The following is an 18,731-nucleotide window of genomic DNA, read 5'->3' on the forward strand; positions in this document are numbered from 1 at the left end:
CCCAGAAGCCACACATGTGCACATGGCAGTAGATGCACAGAGGTAAGCTCGGTCATTATAACCACCCGAGAGCCCTTCAGTCCATTCACTGCACCTGGGTCACTGCAGAAACATCGTCCCTCTGTGTGCCCAGGACACTCTCCTCACCTGCCACGAAAACTCTGTGCCCATAAACAGTGGCTCTGCCTCCTCCTCCCGCAGCCCTCAAGCCTCGGCTCCGCTTCTGCCCCCATGGATCCGAGGGCTCGTGTGTCTAAGATGGAAAAACTCGTCCCAGGGAAGCACACACTGGCAACTCCCGGGAGAGCCTTGGCGGCAGCAGCCCCCACAAAGCCCACGCCTGCCCCTTCCCCCGGCCAGGGTCGTCATTATGGATTTATTAACCCCCTTTCCCCAGCTTTGTGAGAGGTCTGGTCCGGAAAATGGCCTGCTCCCGGCAAGTGAATAATTTAGGATTCACGGCGGCGAGCCCGCGGGAGGAAGCCTGCGCTGACGGAAGCGGATTGGGCAGATGAGTGGCGTGGAGAACTCGGAGCAGCCTCCACCCTCAGTCCTCCCGTGCAGCGGGGACCTCATGACCCCTGTGTGACCATCGAGTGAATAATTTAGGATTATTAAAGGTCATGCAGGCAGCCAGGGAGGTCGAGGGTCCAGGGTCTAAGCAGCACGGGGCAGGTGGCGTCCGCACCCCGGGTCTAAGCGCTCTGGGAGAGGGGTACGTGCCGAAGCGCCTGGCAGGGTCCTCTTCTGGCGGGTCCCTCAGCACAACCATTAAGTTCCAAGCTCAGATTTGGGCGGAGGATGTGGATCTCGCAGGCATGGGCAGCCCGGGGCCTGAGTGAGCACCTCTGAGTGTCCGGCCCAGAGTCGGTGCTGAGTGAGACTGATCAAGCAGCACCAGCCAGTAAAACCCACGCGGCGTGAACTTCCTGGGGCTGTCCTAACTGGGTGCCGCAAACCGAGTGGCTGAAACAACAGACACTTCTTCTCCCAGGGTTCTCAGGGCAGAGGTCTGGGATCCAGCTGTGGGCAGGGTGGCCCTTCCGAGATTCTGAGGACCTTGTCTCGGCCTCCCAGGGGTGGCCACCATCTTTGGGGTTCCCTCGTTTATAGATGCATCAGCCGGCCTCTGCCTTTGCATGCACATTGGATGCTACCCCACGTGCGGTCACGTCCAAAGCTCCAGTTTATGAGGGCACAGTCATTTGGAAGAGGGATCCCCACTGCCCAACGAGGTGAGCTGTCTCAACCGGTCACGGACCCTTCTTCCAAATGATGGTGGCTAGGACTGCAGCCCACCAATACGGATAACTAACCCTCTCGGACTCCTGCGGACCCTCTTTCCAAGGGAGCTCTGGGGTGCAGGGGACGCTGCTGCCAGCAAGGCCCTGCTGGGATGCTCCCCGACCCCTGTCCAGCCAGCCTCCCCTCCCCCTAAAGCAGTTCGTTCTGAGGCTGGGCACTGGCCCGCCGCGCCCTGAAGCCTGTCTTATCCACCAACTTCCAGAGGCCACCGCCTTGTGAATTACACACCACGCAGACTTTCGGCCAGCGGCTTGAGTATAAAGCGTGAGAAACGGAGGAGAGCATTCCGTGTCGTGGTTTTGTAAGGTTTGAAAAGCGATTTAAAATAATTTTAGGTTGTCCGGGGGTTGGCGAACAGTGTAATAGGCAATTTGAGAAGGCAAAGTTTTTAAACCAAAAGGTTCTGCCTCCTTGTTTCTAATTTTTAGAAACATGATGGATGTCAGCCGTGAGGTTGGGCCGACAGCTTCTGGGAATGATTTCCCAGCTTGCTCGGACCCAGGCGGGGACCCCGCAGGGAGGGCACAGAGGGCCGTGGCCATGTGCTGAGTGAGGACGGCTTCCAGTCTTCCATTGGAAACCTGCGCCCGGCCTCCCTCGGCTAACCTCAATCCCGTGCGCAGTCCGAATGCCGTGCTGAGCGGGCAGAAAACTTTCCTGGTGTGCAGCTCACTCTGGAAACCAGGGTCGGAGGAGTGAGGGATTGCTCGCTAAACGCCGACGGCAGGCGAAGGGCTGAGAGGTCGAGTGAGGTGACCTGCGAGAGAAATGAGGTCGGGGTCCTGTGTGATCACGGGGTCGGGCGTCCCGGCAGCGGTGCGGGGGAGGGGTTGTGTGTGTGTTGGGGGTGGGAGGAGGGCCGTTGGGAAACCGGGTCGTAGTGCTCCGCCATCACCCTGCCTGCCTCCACTCTCCGCCGGCCCCAGCTCCTCGGGAGTTGCGGTGGGAGGGCCGTCGCCACCCTGGGGAGCCAGATGCCCTTGGGAGATGCCCGGGCACAAGCTGTTGGGCCAATCACAGGAGCTCCAGGGCCCCTCTGCCTGTCCTTTCATGGAGGGACTCAGCAGGCAGGCAAGCAGGTTTCTGGCATGAGCACCCCTGGGCTAGGAGTGGGGCTCACCTAGGCCCAGGGGCAGGGAGGCACCTGGGCTCAAGGACAGGGACTCACCTACCTGTGCTTGGGGACGGAGGCCCAGCCTTTTTTCCCAGTGGCCACTCCGTTCTGCTGTGGACACCCGCCAAGGTGCATGGTGAGCAAGCGCTTGGAAGGGGCTCCCTGGGGCATGTCAGGGGCCGGGGTGGCGGGCGAGTCCCTCCTGGCCCCTGGTCTTTCCTGTGCTCGGGTCTGAGTGGCACACGGGAACCTCACCTTGCTTTTAGTTTGGCTGAAATTCATTAACTGCCCGGAAATCATGGATTTCCAAGCACAGCTTTTCCCATAGCCTTTTGCTTAGCAGAGAAAATCAAATGGAGGCAAGCAGTAATGAGAAACAGCTCCCAAAGAGTTTTGCTCAAGTGCGGGGCTGTCTGACGGTGGGCGTTCTGCAGAGTGACTCCGATGCCCACGAGGGGTCCCCACCAGGTGCCACCGGCCAGGCGCCAGGTGCCCTCGGAGGTTTGCCACGGTGCGTGCGGACGATTCTGGGAAGGAGAGCCGAGTGCCGAGGCCCCTCTGGGCGAGGCTCCCACGTGCTGCCAGGTGACGAGCTGCTTTCGCTGAGCCCACGTGGTTTGGGGGAGCCCTTTAAATGAGGCCTTTTCAGGAATGCAGCCCCAGGGAACACATTTCACCGGCCTTAAAAAGAAAGCGCTCCTGAAGGGGACAGTCCCTTGCACCAGCGGTAACCGTGGCTACTCTCACCTGCACACGGGCCCTGGCTCCCCGACCCACGAGGTTGAGCCGAATGCCCGCCTCCCATCACCCCGGGATGACGGCTGGGAAAGGGAAGCACAGCGAGGCCTGGGGCCTGGCACAGGTGGAGAGAAGCCGGAGGGTCGACCACGGCAATGTTCTTTGCTTCTCTGAGCAGCCCCATGGTTCTCACGGCTAAACTGGAATTGCCACGAAGCTAACTGTGTCGGGTGCTGGCCGCGCACCCAGTTCAATAGCTCTGTCGTCATGACGGCCTGTGAAGCAGGTGCTGTTGCTATCCCGCTGCATAGAGGCTGCCACAAGGCCCAGAGACCTCAAGGCACTTGCTTGAGTGTGCACCATGGACACCGTCCAGTGAGGTTGAACACGCACCCTCCAAATGCCCTCCCCAGAAGGACTCCAGGGAGATGCAGGGAGCGACCGCATGGATGATCTGGATTGCACCTGGCAGCAGGGAAGGCTCAGCTGGGGCTGGTCTATACTGCTGCTACTACTACCACCAGGGAGCCTGAGAAAGCAATTTTTCCAACAATATGATCAGGAGAAAAATAGAGGAGGAGGAGCCAGGGTGAAGGCGCCTGTCCCTCTCGGGCCTCCAGCCTGTACACAAAGCCCAGCAGTCGCCCTTTACGTGAGAGGAATTTCTGAAAACGACCCTGTTAAAAGCCAGTCCTGAAATCCGTCATCAGCAGAACTCAAAGCTGCTCCCAATTTTCTGGGGATTCAGGCCTGCACGGGCGAGCCCCAGGGTTAGGAAAAGCTGGGGCTGGAGGAGGCCCCCGTGCTTGTCACCAGGGTCATATTTGGGCTCGGGTGTGACTGGGGCCAAGGGCCTCCCAGTCAAGAATCCTGCCACCGGCGAAGAAGGCGCCACCCAGAGCCCCCTCCCGGCTCGGCTGTGGCACCACCCCTGCTCCTGCGCAGCCATCCTCCTGCCCCCACCCCAGCCTGGTTTTCTGGAACCCCCCGGACCAGCGTCCCACAAGTGAGCAAGTGGCTACTTCCAGTCTTGCAACACCGACAGTGGAAGGAACAGGTGGAAAGATTGTTGAGACTTGTAAATTAGTTGCTAATGAGGAAAATTAGGAAATTTGCTGAGGCATAAAAAATGAGAAGTCCGGGGAAAGAAGACAAATGGGGCCGTGGCTATTCCCCCTCCCCGCCCCCAGCCCGCCCTTTCAAACTCGGTTTAGACCAGACCCAAGTACAGATCTGACGCCTGGGTTAATGCAAAGAAATCGCTTTAAAATGTAGAGGTGATTAATTGGATTAATGTGCAAAACATGGTTAAAGTATGTCAGGGAATGAGGAGGGAGTGGGGGCCGGGTTTCCTGGGCCACCTGCCACCTGCCGGGCCCGTGGAATGTGCTCTGCCAACGTCATTTCCCGGGATGCTCAGAAGGACCCTGCCAGGTGGCCACTGTCATTCCGTGTCTGCAGGTGAGAAGCCCTGGCCTGGAGCCGGGGGGGTGGCTGCCCACACCCCTCCCACCTGCGCTGACCCCGTGGCCATGCCCAGGATGCGGGTTCAGGACCAGCGCGAGGGGGTTGTGGGCTGTAGCCTGTGGGCCAATGAGTCAAACAGACATCCCCACCCCCTGTAAGATGGACGTCCCAAGACCCTGAGGCGTGCGGCTGCTGGGTGCTCCAGCCTCTGCTTGGAAGGCTTGTGACCAGCCAGTGCGTGGCCTCAGACGCTTTCTGAGCCTCAGCTGGCCCTGATGTTAAATGGGGCCGTGGAGATGCTGCATGGGTTTTCTGTTTATTTTCAACAAAACCCATAGTGCGGAACCTCAGGAAGAAACTAATCTCGTAAAAAGTTGATTTCTAAGAGCTTTCCATTCGGCCCCCACCGTTCTGAACATGTAGGGTTAGAAAACACCCCTGGGCTGCCCCGGAGCTCGGGGAAACACCCCCAGATGCCATGGATCCCAGTCCCCAGCGGGTCTCCTGAGGCCTGGGGTCGGGAGACACCACACACGGGGGTTGAGTGTGGGCTGAGGAGCTCCTGGGCCCCGGGTTTGAATCCAGTGACACCCTCTCCTGTGCACGACCTCGGGCAGGTCCTGGCTTCTCTGTGCCTCGGTTTCCTGAGATAATAACAGACCCGGCCCCACGGCTGTATGCTGAGGAGCAGCTTATCCCTGTTACCTCCTCGACAAAGAGGGTGACAGAGGAAAACAAAGAAAAAAAATGGAGCCCGGGCCCCAGGGACCCCCAACACCTGCAGCCGGCACCACTTTCACCGTTCCCGGGCTTCTGCGTGCCGTCACGGTTTTGGGGGTCAGGCAGGAAGGGCCGGGCGCCCCACAGCCTCTGGTTCCCCTGCGGCCTCGGGCGCTCTCCCCTGCCTGCTGTGTCCACGGGCCGCGCTCGGGTCAGCGGTGAGCTAACGCCTTTGTCAGGGTGATTAATAGCGGAGGGACTGCCGTTAATTCACTGCCTAATGACTGCGGCCCGTGCGCTCCGAGTAATCGGGTGATGTATGCGGCCCGCGCGCACCTCGTGGCAGAGGTGAAAATCATTTCGACAAGTCAAATATTGTCACAGGGAACAAATGGCTCTCCCTGTTAATAAAAATTAATGAATTTTTTTTTCTTTCTTTCTCTTTTCTCCTCGCCGCTGGCCTGCTAAATGAACCTGCGGGGCGGCTGAGCGCGGACGGGCTGGGACGAGTTAAGTGCTTGATTCGATGGTTAAAACTATGGACGTCTTCATCAGGGCGGGCGCGGCCAGCGGGCCAGGGTGGCCTTGCACCTGCAGCCTGGCCGCTTCCCCAGGAGTGTCTGCAGGCCCTTCTGGGGTAGGGGTGAGGATGCCTCCAGAGAGGGGCTGCAGCCGCCCTGGCTCTCCGGCCCGAGGGTGGTAGGGCAGCTTCAGACGGCTCTCCCCATCTCTCCACCACGGCCCCACTACCGTGTGGGCAGGAATTAGGGAGCAGAGCCAAGTGAATTAGGACCAGGTGGTGGGCAATGCGTTTATCAAGGTAGGGTCCTCCTAGCCCCAAGAGCCAGAGCCCACAGTGACACCAGTGTCCCTAGGAGCATCTGGGTGGCCCCCGGCCCCCACCCTGGCTGCGAGGGGCGGAGAGTCAGGCCTCAAAGACCTCAGCCTCAGCAGCTCCCCACCCCCACTCCGGTGGGAGGCCAGGCCAGGGCAACGAGCCAGCCCGCCTCTGTGCCCAAAGGAGGCGGGGCCCAGGGGTGCAGGGGAAGGGGGGGCCCGCACCCACCACTGGCAACAAAGCTGTCCCAGCCACCCCCTTCGCCAGACCTGGAAGCACAGGGACACAGACTGTGCCCTTCCCACCCCCACCCCCATCCCGATGGATACCCCCAGTTCTCATCCCAGCAGCCGGGGCTATTGGGAGTCCACAGCCTGCTCTGTCTGCAGTGGCCACGGTGGAGGCGGGCCCCAGAGAAACGTGTGTTTCAGCTCCCAGAGCTAGGGCTTATGGCGCCGGCCCAGGCGAGGCGTCCTCCTCAGCCTACCCTGGCTAGAGAGCCCCCGTGGCTTCACTGCAGCCCCTAAGAGAAGCCTGGGGCAGTGGCACCATGTCCCAGCGGGACCAGGGAGACCTGCGTCTTCTGGACTGGTGGGCAGCCCTCGGGAGCCCTCTCTGCCTCCTGCTCCCTCCCCGATTTTTATTTCAGGGCCATGTTTGTTTACTTGTGGCGTGTCTTGCTCTGGCCTGTGCATGGCAGCCACAGGCCCAGTTGGTAGGAACTAAAGAGATAAATAAGTCTATAAATAGTTCGGTGGCCGTCGGCCCTCACAGCGCTTGCTCAGCATTTAACCCCTTGTTCCTCCTCCCCGTGTCCGGGCAGAGCCGGGGAAAGGGAAGCAGAGAACAGGAATCTCCACGTGTGTTTTGTTTTCTGAGCGAGCCCCAGCTGAGTGCGCTTTGTCTTCGGGTGGCCTGGCCTGCGGGTGGCATCCGCCTCCAAACCCTCCGTGCCCCAGGTGATCCTGCAGCAGGCAGCTGGCTGTCCCTCCCTCGTCGCTTCAGACACCTCCCTGGTATCCCACTTGAAGCTTCCGAGTTGGCAGAAACACAGCTGCGTGTGTTGGGGGGCCCTTCCCCGAATCCGCGCTGGCCACAAGCTGAGCTGCCTCCTGTCCTGCCCTCCTTGGGCTGGCTAGCCCAGAACCCTGGCTCCCTGGGGCCTTTCCTTCCTCTTTCTGGAAGGACCCCGGGACTGCAGAACCCCTGAGCACCTGGCTGAGCCTCCAGAAGGAGCCTGAGGAAGCCACCAAATGAGATGTGACCCTCGTCTCCATGGCTGCTCAGGTCCTCCGTCAGCCAGACTCTCTTGCTGCCCGCTGGGATCAGGGCCCTCCTGGACACAAAGTCCGGGAGGAGCGACTGCAGCCCCAGGAGCAATCCCCCGCCTCCACCCTGATGGGGGAGCTGCGGTCCCGTAGAATGGGGTCCCCGTTGTGGGAGGAGCAGCCCTGGGCCCAGCAGGAGGCTGTGAGGTGCTCGATGCCCCTGTGATGCCCTTATGCTGCTGTGGGCCCTGTGCTGCCATGCCAGCTGCCTGAGGTGTGGGGCTGCCTGGCGATCAGGGTAGAGATGGGGTTCAGGACAGCATCGCCCACTCCCATCCAGGTCAGGGGCAGGGCTTGTGGCTTTGAACTTCCCCCAGAGTCCTCCAGGTTGAATGTGTGCCTGTTTTACAGAGGAGGAAGCTGAGGTCCAGAAGGTATCAGTGGCTTCACCCCAGTCCCACAGTACACAGGCTGGAAGGAGCCCCCGCCCTTGCCTATAGGACCGCGAGTCAACCAGGGTGGAGGGGGAGGTCAGTCTCACCTGCTTTCCGGAGAATGGGAGAGCGGGGCGGTGGGGCTGCTGAGAGCCTCGTCCCACTTGGAGAAATAAATAGCCTGTGGTCTTTGCTGATGCTGGCAGTACACCGTAGATTCAGGTGGTGCATGCACGTTCACTGGCGTGTGTGTCACAGTAGCTAAAATGTGGAGATACCTGGGTGTCCATCCACAGATGAGGAGATAGGCCACAGGTGGCCTGCACCTGCATGCAATATTACTCGGCCCTCAAAAGGAAGCAAATGACGACGCACGCCACCACCTGCAGGAATCACGAGGGCATGGTGCTAAGCTAAGTGAGCTGGTTGTGAAAGGTAAATACTGCATGATCCCACTTACAGGGGGTCCCTAGAGTCATCACATGCATAGAAGTAGAGCGATGGGTGCCAGGGGCTGGGGCCAGGGGGGATGGCGAGTGAATGTCTGACAGGGTAGACTTTCTCCTTGGGAAGCTGCAGGCGGTCTGGAGATGGATGGTGGGTGCCAGGGACTGTGGGGGGTGGAGAGTGAGTGTCCGACGGGACAGACTTTCTCCCTGGGAATCTGCGGGCGCTCTGGACATGGGTGTGGCGGTGGGTGGCAGCTCACAGTGTGAACGACACTGAGCGTGCACGGAAAATGACTGAAGGGCTACATTTTATGCTGTATGTATTTGCCCACAGTGTCACATTGCCAGGTCTTAGTCGTGGAGCTGGCGCTTGGAGCCAACACCCCCTGGCATGTGAGGGGTCCAGTGCGTGAACGGCACGGGCAGCGAAGGGTTAAGGAGAGGCACCCCACTCTGCGGCCGCCCAGATGCTGCTCAGTGCAGGGCCGGGGAGCCTCGCTGGGAGTCGGGAGGGAAACATGGAGGCTTGAGCAATTCGTGGGCTACCTTGCTGCCCCCAGGGCTCGGGGAAGCGGTATATGAACCAAGGAATAAAGGGGAGGAAGAAAAAAGGCCAAATCACATCTCTCTGAAACAAAGAGGCTTTTTACCAGGAACAAGGCTTGATAAAAATTACAGTGGCATCGCGAGTCATTCAGTGCCTGCCTGGGGCGATGGAGGCGGTGAGGAAATAGGGGGAGCGGGGTCTGAAATAGGAACGCCGCTGTCCCCGGAGCATTGCACGGATAAATAATCGTCTTAGAATAATGCATCGGCTTTAAGTAGGGCCAGGTGGCCCGAGCTGCCCACCAGAGGCCTCCGTGGCCCTGTGCGAGGGCCAGGCTGGGCTGGGCTGGGCTGGGGAGATTCCAGGGGCTGGGAGGGGCGTTCAGGGGCAGTGGCTTCATGGACCCCAGGGGGACCCTGGGACGGCCTGTGCAGCACACCCAGGCCTACCTGCCTGCCCCCGAGACATGGCTGTGCAGAGGCTGGGGCTGCTCGCCCTTCCCCTGGTGCGGGGCCATGCTTCTCTCTGAGCTGCAGGGCCGGCCCCTGGGGAAGGGAACGGCGGTCAGGCATCCTCCAGGCTCCATGCTCAGCAACGCGGCTCCTCAGGGCAGTTCGTCTTCCTGGTGTGAGCCTTCCTTTCTTCCTCTGTGAGATGGGGGCCCAACAGCTGGCTTCAGCTCCCCTGGGGGCCGGTTAGGGAGGGTCTCGTGGTCTCGGCCAGGCCCGAACTGTGGTCGCCTTGGTCTCTGTGTGAGTGTCTTGGGTTTGTTTTAACAAAAGAGCACGAACTGGGTGGATCGAAACAAGCGAAAGGCACACTCCCACTCCCGAGGCCAGAGCACAGAGCCCGGCTGCCCACAGGGCCTCGCGGTCCGGGGGCTCTCAGGAAAGGGGCCCCGTTTGCCTCTCCCAGCTTCCAGTGGCTCCAGGCGTTCCCTGGCTCACAGCAAGTCTCTGCCTCTGTCGTCATACGGTGTCGCCTGTGCCTGTCTCTGTGTCCTCCTTGTCCTGCAAGGACCCTGGTCTCACTGAACTGGGGCCCACCCTAGTGACCTCACCTGAACTCGATTGTGCGGACAGTCCTTATTTCCAGATCGGGTCACATTCTGAGGTCGGGGAGTGAGGACCCGAACACACCTTTTGGGGTGACATCATGCAACTGTTACAGTCCTGGGACCCGCCGGCCAGCCTGGGTGGCAGTGGGGGCTGGTGGAGTCTCCCCGAGTCAGAAGGCCAGGGTCTGCGCTCACCCGCGCTGTGACCCGGCCAGGCCCCGGAGCGGGTCTCAGTCCACCTCCTTCATCTCAAAAGTGGAGGCCACGCTGTGGACTGTCCCTGCCTCCCTCCACGTCTGTGACAAAGGCGAGTGTGTGAAGGTAGCCAGGCCAGGGGTCTGCATTCGATCAGGATTGGGGAGACAAGGTAGGAAGCCCGACTTTGTTAAGGGAGTTTCTGTGCCTCGGTGGCTCCAAGAGAGCTGGGAGCCTGTCTCCGAGGCCAGGGTCCCGCCGTCTCAGGCTCTCCCAGGCCCTTGTGACAATTCAGCTCATCAGCCCGGCAGCTGGGGTCAGTGTTCCCCAGTCCCTGTGGGCCAGGTCCCGGGTGCAGGTTTGGGATAGAAACGGCGATTGACCGTTATTAATATTTAGCACGTTTGCAGAAACAGCTTTCTCAGTGCTGCTAACCTGCCTCGTTAAGAGCGGCCGCTGCGTTCCGGGCGCAGATGCTAGGGGAGGGAATGGCGGTGAGTCCCAGTGCTGCAGGGCGGCCTCGGCCCCGGCTGGTCGGGAGGTGGGACCAGTGGCCAAGGCTCCTTGGAGTAGCACCGTTTCCTGGAGTTACGACAGCTTTGCTCTTGTCTCGAGGCCAATATCCAGGGCGAGGAGAGAAGCTACCGCCACGGCGCAGGGTGTCAAAGACAGAAGAACGAGATAGAACTCCGTCGGTTCCCACGTTTATTTTCTAGCAAACTGTTTTTGGGAAGGGGATCTTCAGGATGATCCTGCCTCTCCGGGAGCCCTCCCACTGAAGAGGGGCCTTCTGCTCGCCGGGTCACACTCTGCAGAGATGTGGGTGTGCAGAATTCCCTGTGAGGACGGGGAACACCGTAGCTTTTCTCCAGAAGTTGCCCCCGTGTGTGTGCGCCCTCCCTGATCAGCTCCCACAGCCGCAGCCTGCCTGAGGCTCCTGCCGCCCCCTCTCCCTGTTTTGTGCAGGGGGCAGGATGACCCTCCACAGTTCAGGAGGACTCGTAGGCACCCAGATAGGGGAACTTTCTCCAGGTCTCTGACCCACGACACAGCACTCCTCTTACTGGGCTCTGAGAAGGACCAGAGGGAGGGTAGCAGCTAGTCAGCCCTGAGGAAGCAGCAGAGATGGGGCCTGGCTGAGAAAGGCCAGATATTCCTCTCAGATGAGCCCATCAGGGTCAAGGGCAGACAGGAGCCGGAGCTGTGTTAATGGTGCTTCACCACCAGGGAAAGGAAGTCAGAAGTGGGAGTGAGGGTCCTGCTTTCCACCTTTTCTGTTAAGAACTGCCCTCCAGGTTCCTGTCACCCTTATCCATCCATCCATCCATCCTCTTATAAATCCATCCACCTATCTACTCACTCACCCATCCATCCATCCATCCATCCATCCATCCATCCATCCATCCACCCATCCACCCACTGATTCACTCACCCACTTAGTCATCCATTCATTCATTCAGCCATCAATGCATCCATTCATCTACCCATCCATTCATCTATCCAGTCAACCATTTTCCCGTCTATCCCCTCATCCATCCACCCAGCCATTCAGCCACCTATCTACGCATTCATCCACCATGTGTCCATCCGTCCATCCATCCATCCATCTGACCATCTATCCATCTGTCTGTCCATCCATCCATCCTCCATCTATGCTTCCATCCATCCCTCCATCCCCTGATAAATCCATCCACCAGTCCATCCCCCATCCATCCATCCATCCATCTGCCTGTGTATTCATCAATCCATCTATCCATCCTCCAGCTATTTTTCCATCCATCCCTCCATCCCTCCATCCCCTTATAAATCCATCTACCCATCCATCCCCACCCATTCACCCATTGATTAACCCATCCATCCATCCATTCATTAACCCATCATGCACTCATTCATCTATGCATTCTTTCTTCCAACCATTCTTCCACCCACCCATCCATCCACCCTTCATTCATGCACCCATCCATTAACCCATGTAAGCATTCATCCACCCATTTTTTCTTCCACCTAGTCATCCGACCGTGCCCTCATCCATCCATCCATTAACCTGTCCACCCACTCGTGTCCATCCACTTACCATTCATCACTTATCTGTGTATCCATCCACCGCCTGTCCATTCATCCACCCATCCATCAACTCACCCATTTATTCACCCATCCATTCATAAATCCATCTATCCACCCACCCACCCATCCATTCATCTATTTACCTCCCCATCTATCTATCAATGTGTATTCACACTCCCACCCATACCTTTGCTGGACATGACGAGGGACATTCCTGAGTGCCGGGAAACTCCTTCAGATGTTCTGTCATTGTGGGAAGAACACGAGGTCTTAGAGTGGCAGTTGAGAACTTCGAAACCAAGACTAAACAGCTCCCAGCTTGTTCCTGACTTACCGTGTGGCCTTTAGCAAGTTGCTTACTCTCTGAGCTTCTCTTCTTTGATGTATAAACTGGGTGAGGTTGCAGCTCTGCCTTCCCTCTAGGGCTGCTGCAAGAATGACCTGGACCGTGGTGCCGGCCGCGTGCTCTGTGGCCCAGGCAATGTCCAGTCGCCAGCCAGTCCCCAGGAGAGCGAGCCAACGTCAGTGCCCTAGCGTCTCATTAGAGGCTGACAGCTGCAAAGTCGCTCCTGGAATAGTTCTAGACTGGAACAGCTGTGTGGTCAGCCGGGGACCATGTTTCCTCACAGTCAGGTGGTGATGGAGGCATTGTCTGCCCTGAAGCTTTGCCTCCGTCTGTAATCACATTGATACATTGGCCTGAACTGACCCGTTAGCCTAGATACTGCTTTGGATGGGCCAGGTGAGATCAAATGCAACCTGAGTCCTTCGCACCCTGAGGTGGCCTTCGGGGAGGAGGAGCTGCCTCGTGCTGGGTCCTGCCTCTTTCAGAGCAGGGCGGCACAGCTCCTCGGAGCAGGAAGGCCCTTCCAGCAGATGCCAGGCCATGGTGTCTGGCCACCTCTGGGCAGGAGGCTGCAGTTAAAAACAGACTTGCAAGGCTCAGCCAAGGCTGCGTTTTACAGGAGCCATGACCTGGCGTTCGGCTTGCGGGGGGTGGCTCCTCCCCCTGCCAGCGATGCTAGGGGAGAAGAAGGTGAAGGGGGCGCAGCAAGGGTTTGATCCCCTCACACCCAATAAAAGTGCCTTTCAGGAAAGAAAGCAGTTGTGGGGCGGTTTAGACCTCAAGGCTTCAGAGGCCGCATCCCCACAGACAGGCGAGGGGCGGCTCGGACACAGTCCTTCTGAAGTTCTTGGTGAATCTCCCCTCCCTCCCACGGGCCTCTGTCTGCTGCCCTCACCGCACAGCCCCGGCCAGGTTTGCAGAGCAGATCCCAACCAGGACCGAGCTCTGCAGGGAGGTGGGTGGTTCTTCCACAGCCACGTCTCCCCGGGAATGCTCCGCGTGGGGGAGTGCGTTGCTGTGCCGCTGAAGGCCGGGGTTCCCCGAGGCTGCGGTGCCTGTCTCCGGCCATGTGGCCGCTGTGTGGACTTAACTGAAAACCCTCAGGGTCGATATGGCTTTCGGTCCAGATTTTCGGGGTGATCGGAGACTGGACTTGGGAGTGGGTGTGGCTCCAGCCCTCAGCCCGGCCCCTCACTGGAGATGACAGGCTCCTTCACACCCCACCTCTGTTTCCCCAGCTGTACATGGGAAGCTCCCCTGACGAAGGAGCACAACCTCCCCCCGAGCGAGTCACTCTTTGGTCCACATGGCTGGGTGTGGGCACCTGAGAAACTGACGCCATGTCCGTCCCAATACCTGGAAACAGTCTGAGAAACTCTGGGGCTGTGGATCCCTCAGGCAGCATGAGGGAGAGAAGAGGGCCCCCGAGCGCCAACCCGGCTGCCAGCCTGGACTCAGGAGGGAGAGAAGAGGGCCCCCGAGCGCCAACCCGGCTGCCAGCCTGGACTCAGGAGGGAGAGAAAAGGGCCCCCGAGCGCCCACCCGGCTGCCAGCCTGGACTCAGGAGGGAGAGAAAAGGGCCCCCGAGCGCCCACCCGGCTTCCAGCCTGGACTCAGGAGGGAGAGAAAAGGGCCCCCGAGCGCCCACCCGGCTTCCAGCCTGGACTCAGGAGGGAGAGAAAAGGGCCCCCGAGCGCCCACCCGGCTGCCAGCCTGGACTCAGGAGGGAGAGAAAAGGGCCCCCGAGCGCCCACCCGGCTGCCAGCCTGGACTCAGGAGGGAGAGAAAAGGGCCCCCGAGCGCCCACCCGGCTGCCAACCTGGACTCAGGAGGGAGAGAAAAGGGCCCCCGAGCGCCCACCCGGCTGCCAGCCTGGACTCAGGAGGGAGAGAAAAGGGCCCCCGAGTGCCCACCTGGCTGCCAGCCTGGACTCAGGGCAGCCCAGCGCGCCACAGTGGTGCAGATTGAAGGGGCTCTCTGCTCTCGAGGCCGGGCACCTGCGTCCAGGGGCCTCGCTGGCCTCCCCCTTGCCCTGCTCACCAGGCACTAGCCTCCTTGGGGAGTGTGGAAAAGTCCAGGGTCATCTGGCCCCCACTAATCTCACACAACCTTTTCTGGTTACAGAGACGGTTCCCAAAGCCTAGGCAGCTGTGGCCTGAGTGGACCTGCAGGAATTCAGGGTAGCGGTGGGGGTACCCCCGCTTTCCCGGGTCCTCTTCCCATCATGTGGACCCTCCCCAGGGCCCCGCTGGGTTTGTTTGCTCCATCATGAAGAAATGAACAAATGGCCAGTCCTTGGTGTCTGCCGCAGAGAATCGTCCCTCCCGAACTTTCTGGTTCCTTCCCTCGAATACTTTTGACCTTAAGTTTTCTGGAATTGACATTTCAGGGAGCTGCACCGCACAGGGTCCCCTCGTGCTTCTCAGCTGGGTTAGGGGCACTCACTGCCACCTCCACAGTGCTTTCTGTAGTTTCTGTTTTTTAAAAGCAGCTCCTCCCATCCCCAGGCCAAGACAAGGCATCTCTGAGCAGGGCAGGAGTCAGAGCTGAGTATGTTGTGCTATAAACTCACAGAGCAGAAGGAATCACACACGCGTGTGCTCACAGGTGGAGGACAGAGCCGTGGATTTTTGGAGCTGGTGCCCTTTTCCCTGAGATGTTCCTCAAAATCACGTAGCTGCTCTTGCAGGCTTAAGAAATGCCACATAGAGACCCAGCCAGCCGTTGGCGCAGTTCCCCACCGTGGGTCACATTTTGGGCATCTCCGGGACCGCATCTTGGCCCCACAGAGAGGTGTGCAGCTGGGCAGGACCGAGTCCCCACTGGGCCCGTGGGCCGCAGAAGTGAAGACTCAGGCTGGCATCAGGAGGCCCCCAGGAAACCCGTGTGGGGCCTGGACAAGGGCAGCCAGGGGCAGCCAAGCACCATCTGCCGCTTGCCCTTGAGGGAGGGATGGAAGGAGGCCCGAACTCCAGCCTCTCACTCAGCAGACGGGAGACCCTTCCTCCTGACGAGTCTCCAGACAGAAGACAATGGCGGAGACCCAGAGGCTGCATGGGGCAGAGGCAGCTGAGGTCACTCTGGACACCTTTGCAGGTTCCTGCCTGGGGACTTCTGCTTCCACACGCAGTCACATGCTTCTACACACAGTCACACACTTACAGTCACATACTTCCACATGCAATCACATGCTTCCACTGCAGTCACATGCTCACATATGAAGTCACTTGCTTCCACACACAGTCACACTTCCACACACAGTCACATCCTTACACACGCAGTCACACCCTTACGCAGTCACACCCTTACGCCGTCACACCTTACACAGTCACACGCTCACACACGTAGTCGCACACATCCACACGCAGTCGCATGTTCTCACACGTGCACACAGATGCTCATGTGCACACAAGGCCCTTCCCTGCCAGCCTCTGCACGTTGCCTCTTTCCTGCCCAGTGGGGCCTGCGGGCCTCCTGGCTTCTCCTTAAAACCCCGGCACACGGGGAAGGAGGGAGTGCAGCCGGGCAGATGCCAACTCTGAAAAATCCCCTCGGCGCCCTCTGGCCAAGAATCTATGCTGAAATCTGCCCATCCCTGCCACAGAGCTGCCCAGGGCGCAGGCTTCAGGGAAGGGGTCATCGTGTTGATAATCACCCTCCGAGGGCACTGCTCATGTGGCCAGGACCAGCCCTGGGTGGGCGACGGCGAGGGACCCCTTGTGGGCTGTTGGGCTACTGTCCTGGCTGGCTTAGCACTGTGGTCCTGATCTGCGGCCTCTTCTCTCTCTCCAGACCCTAAAACCCTGGCCACAGCTTTGCGTTGCAGACATGGCTCTCTTGGGAGATGGTGGGGGCAGCCTCTGTTCTGGGCTGCTTTCCTAGGCTGGGTGAGGGGAGTGGAAGACTCCCACTGTGAGGCTGAAAGACTCGGCCCTAAACCAAGGATCACGGTGGAGCTGGGGGGCAGCGTGAAGGCTGAGGTCACTGTGGACTGCCAGCCGGCTCGGTGTCTGTCCCAGCCCGGGAGAGCAGCAGGGTTTCGTCACCTCCCTGACTTGTATTATGAGATCAAATGACGATTGCTCCTACGTGTCTGTGACAAGACTCACAGCAGGGCCCCTCCGTGGAGTTCCCCGAGCACACAGATGGCTGCAACTGGCAGCTCAGCAGGTGCTTCATGGGCAGACAGGGACGGCCTTGCCCCCGATGCAGGGTCGCTCAGCTCCTGGCTGGCCAAGTTGGCCTCTCTCCCGTCCTGAGCTCCCTGCACCCCATTCCCCTCCCTGCTTTCATCATTCTGTAGGTCTCCCTGTAGAAATTCTAGGAATGAAGGCCCTGGGACCCTGGAACGAGACCACCGCAAAACCCAGATAAAGGATGTCAGGTCTCTGGGCAAGCCGTCGCCTGCCGTTACCTAGCCTACACCTCCTGGCCCCGCACGCTGACCTGTGAATGCCGGCCAGGAAGGCGTGCCCTGTCCTGGAGGCCTCGGTGGTCGGGCCTGGGACCTCAGTGAAAAGACGCCCACGTCCAGAACAAGCCTGTCCAGCGGGGCAGAGGGCTGGGCAGGCTCCTGACCTGGGCCGACCCTCTCATGGGGCGTCCTGGCTGGAGCCCAGGGCTAGGAGGGCTGAGCCTGATCTCCGGTCGCTGGCTGCCCCGGGGACCCCGGAGAGGGAGCGTTGTGTGCCTGGCCCCGCCGAGGCCTCCCTGCAAGCTGTCTGCCTTCTCTGGGCTTTCCAGATAGTTCTCTGCACTTCATTTTCTCAAAATGTTTTCTGTACACTAATTAGCTCTCCTCTCACCCACCCTTGAAAGAAGAGCTCCCTCTCCCCCAGAAACAGGGACAGCAAAAGGAGACGGGTTTTTCCTGGAGGCTGTGGGCAATCGCTTACCCCTGTGACCGCCGGGGACAGGCGGCCGGGGGCCTGAGGCACAGACCTGCGTTTAATCAGCAGGAAACACTACCTTTCTCTCCTAAGCTGTTTGCTAGGCTAGTAAATTAAACATGCCCTGAAAGCGTTGATTTTCCTCCGGTAGGTCAGGGGTTTCGGGAAGTAGAATTCAAACAGCCAAAGACATGTTTTGAACGGAGTCCTGCCACGGACACACACTTGACGGGGTCGCTGCCCCTCTCCGCGCTCCCGAAGAGCTCTGGAGACACCTGGGGCTCTAATGCCTACTTGGCCTTCGGACAGGAGCGCCCACGCTGGAAAGGAGTCGAGGAGGGAGTGTGCAGGGAGCTCTGGCTTCCAAACCCGACTTTGTTTGCAAGCTCTGAGCTCAGAGCAGTTACTGGTTCCAAATAATAAGATGGCATGTTAATTACCCCCCCCTCTAATTCACCTTCGTGCTGCACACAGCCAGTGGGGGGCATGGGGGTGTTCTTTCAAACCTAAAGAACTTCAGGTCTTTAGGGCGGAGGAGCTCTGTGGCTTCGCCTCTGAAAGCACCCACCTCGGCAATTAGAAAGGACCCGTTGGACACTTAAAACACAGTAATTACTCCTCTGAATGCTGATAAATTAAATAAGTGTTTTCCTCTCGACTTTTCCCCCCAAGACCTTGGTTTCTTTTGAAAGAAAACATTTTGTTACTCCTTGTGCCGGTATGTTTACAACCCGTGTGAGGAATCTGAAGTCATTTTTCCTGCACTTAAAAGTTCTGGTCTCCCGAGAGGCTCCGGTTTCCCCAGCCAACGTCAGGGCGCGGGGCGGGGGCCGAGGGGCGAGGGCCAGCGGGACCGGGGCCCAGTCATTTTCATGGGTCTTTGAGGCAGCCACAGAAGGAGGGACAGCCACAGAAGGCGTGGAAAGATCTAGAGCAGGTCAGAGTGACGGAGCTCACCCCACCTCCGGCCCCTTCCCGCTGCTCCCCACCCAACCCTTGCACCTGGCTTATTTACGTTATCGAGGTGCGATTCAACTGCTGCAAAGGGGGCGATTCGGTGTTGCCGAGCTGTTCACCGAGCCGGGCAGTGCTCCTCTCTCGAGTTCCCAGACTCCTCAGCACCCCAAGAGGAGACCTGGGTCGCCCGCCCTCCCCCACCCCAGTCCCCAAAGCCTCCCATCTTCGTCTGTCTCTGGGGGCCTGTGCTGGGTGTGTGGTGTAAATGCCGCCGGGCAGGCGTGAGCCTCTGTGTCGGCTTCCTGCGTGGAGTGCCGCGTGTCAGGGCCGCCTTCTTCCTTGG

The 18,731-nt window shown here is 59.4% G+C and overlaps 1 protein-coding gene across 4 annotated transcripts in view; it reads left to right on the plus strand.

Annotated features, from left to right (window-relative positions):
• Positions 1-18,731, plus strand: part of PRDM16 (PR/SET domain 16) — a 355,063-nt gene that overhangs the window by 90,751 nt on the left and 245,581 nt on the right. The window lies entirely within an intron of this gene.

This window comes from Saimiri boliviensis, chromosome 11 (assembly GCF_048565385.1).
Source record: "Saimiri boliviensis isolate mSaiBol1 chromosome 11, mSaiBol1.pri, whole genome shotgun sequence".
In the NCBI taxonomy this organism is placed as follows: domain Eukaryota; kingdom Metazoa; phylum Chordata; class Mammalia; order Primates; family Cebidae; genus Saimiri; species Saimiri boliviensis.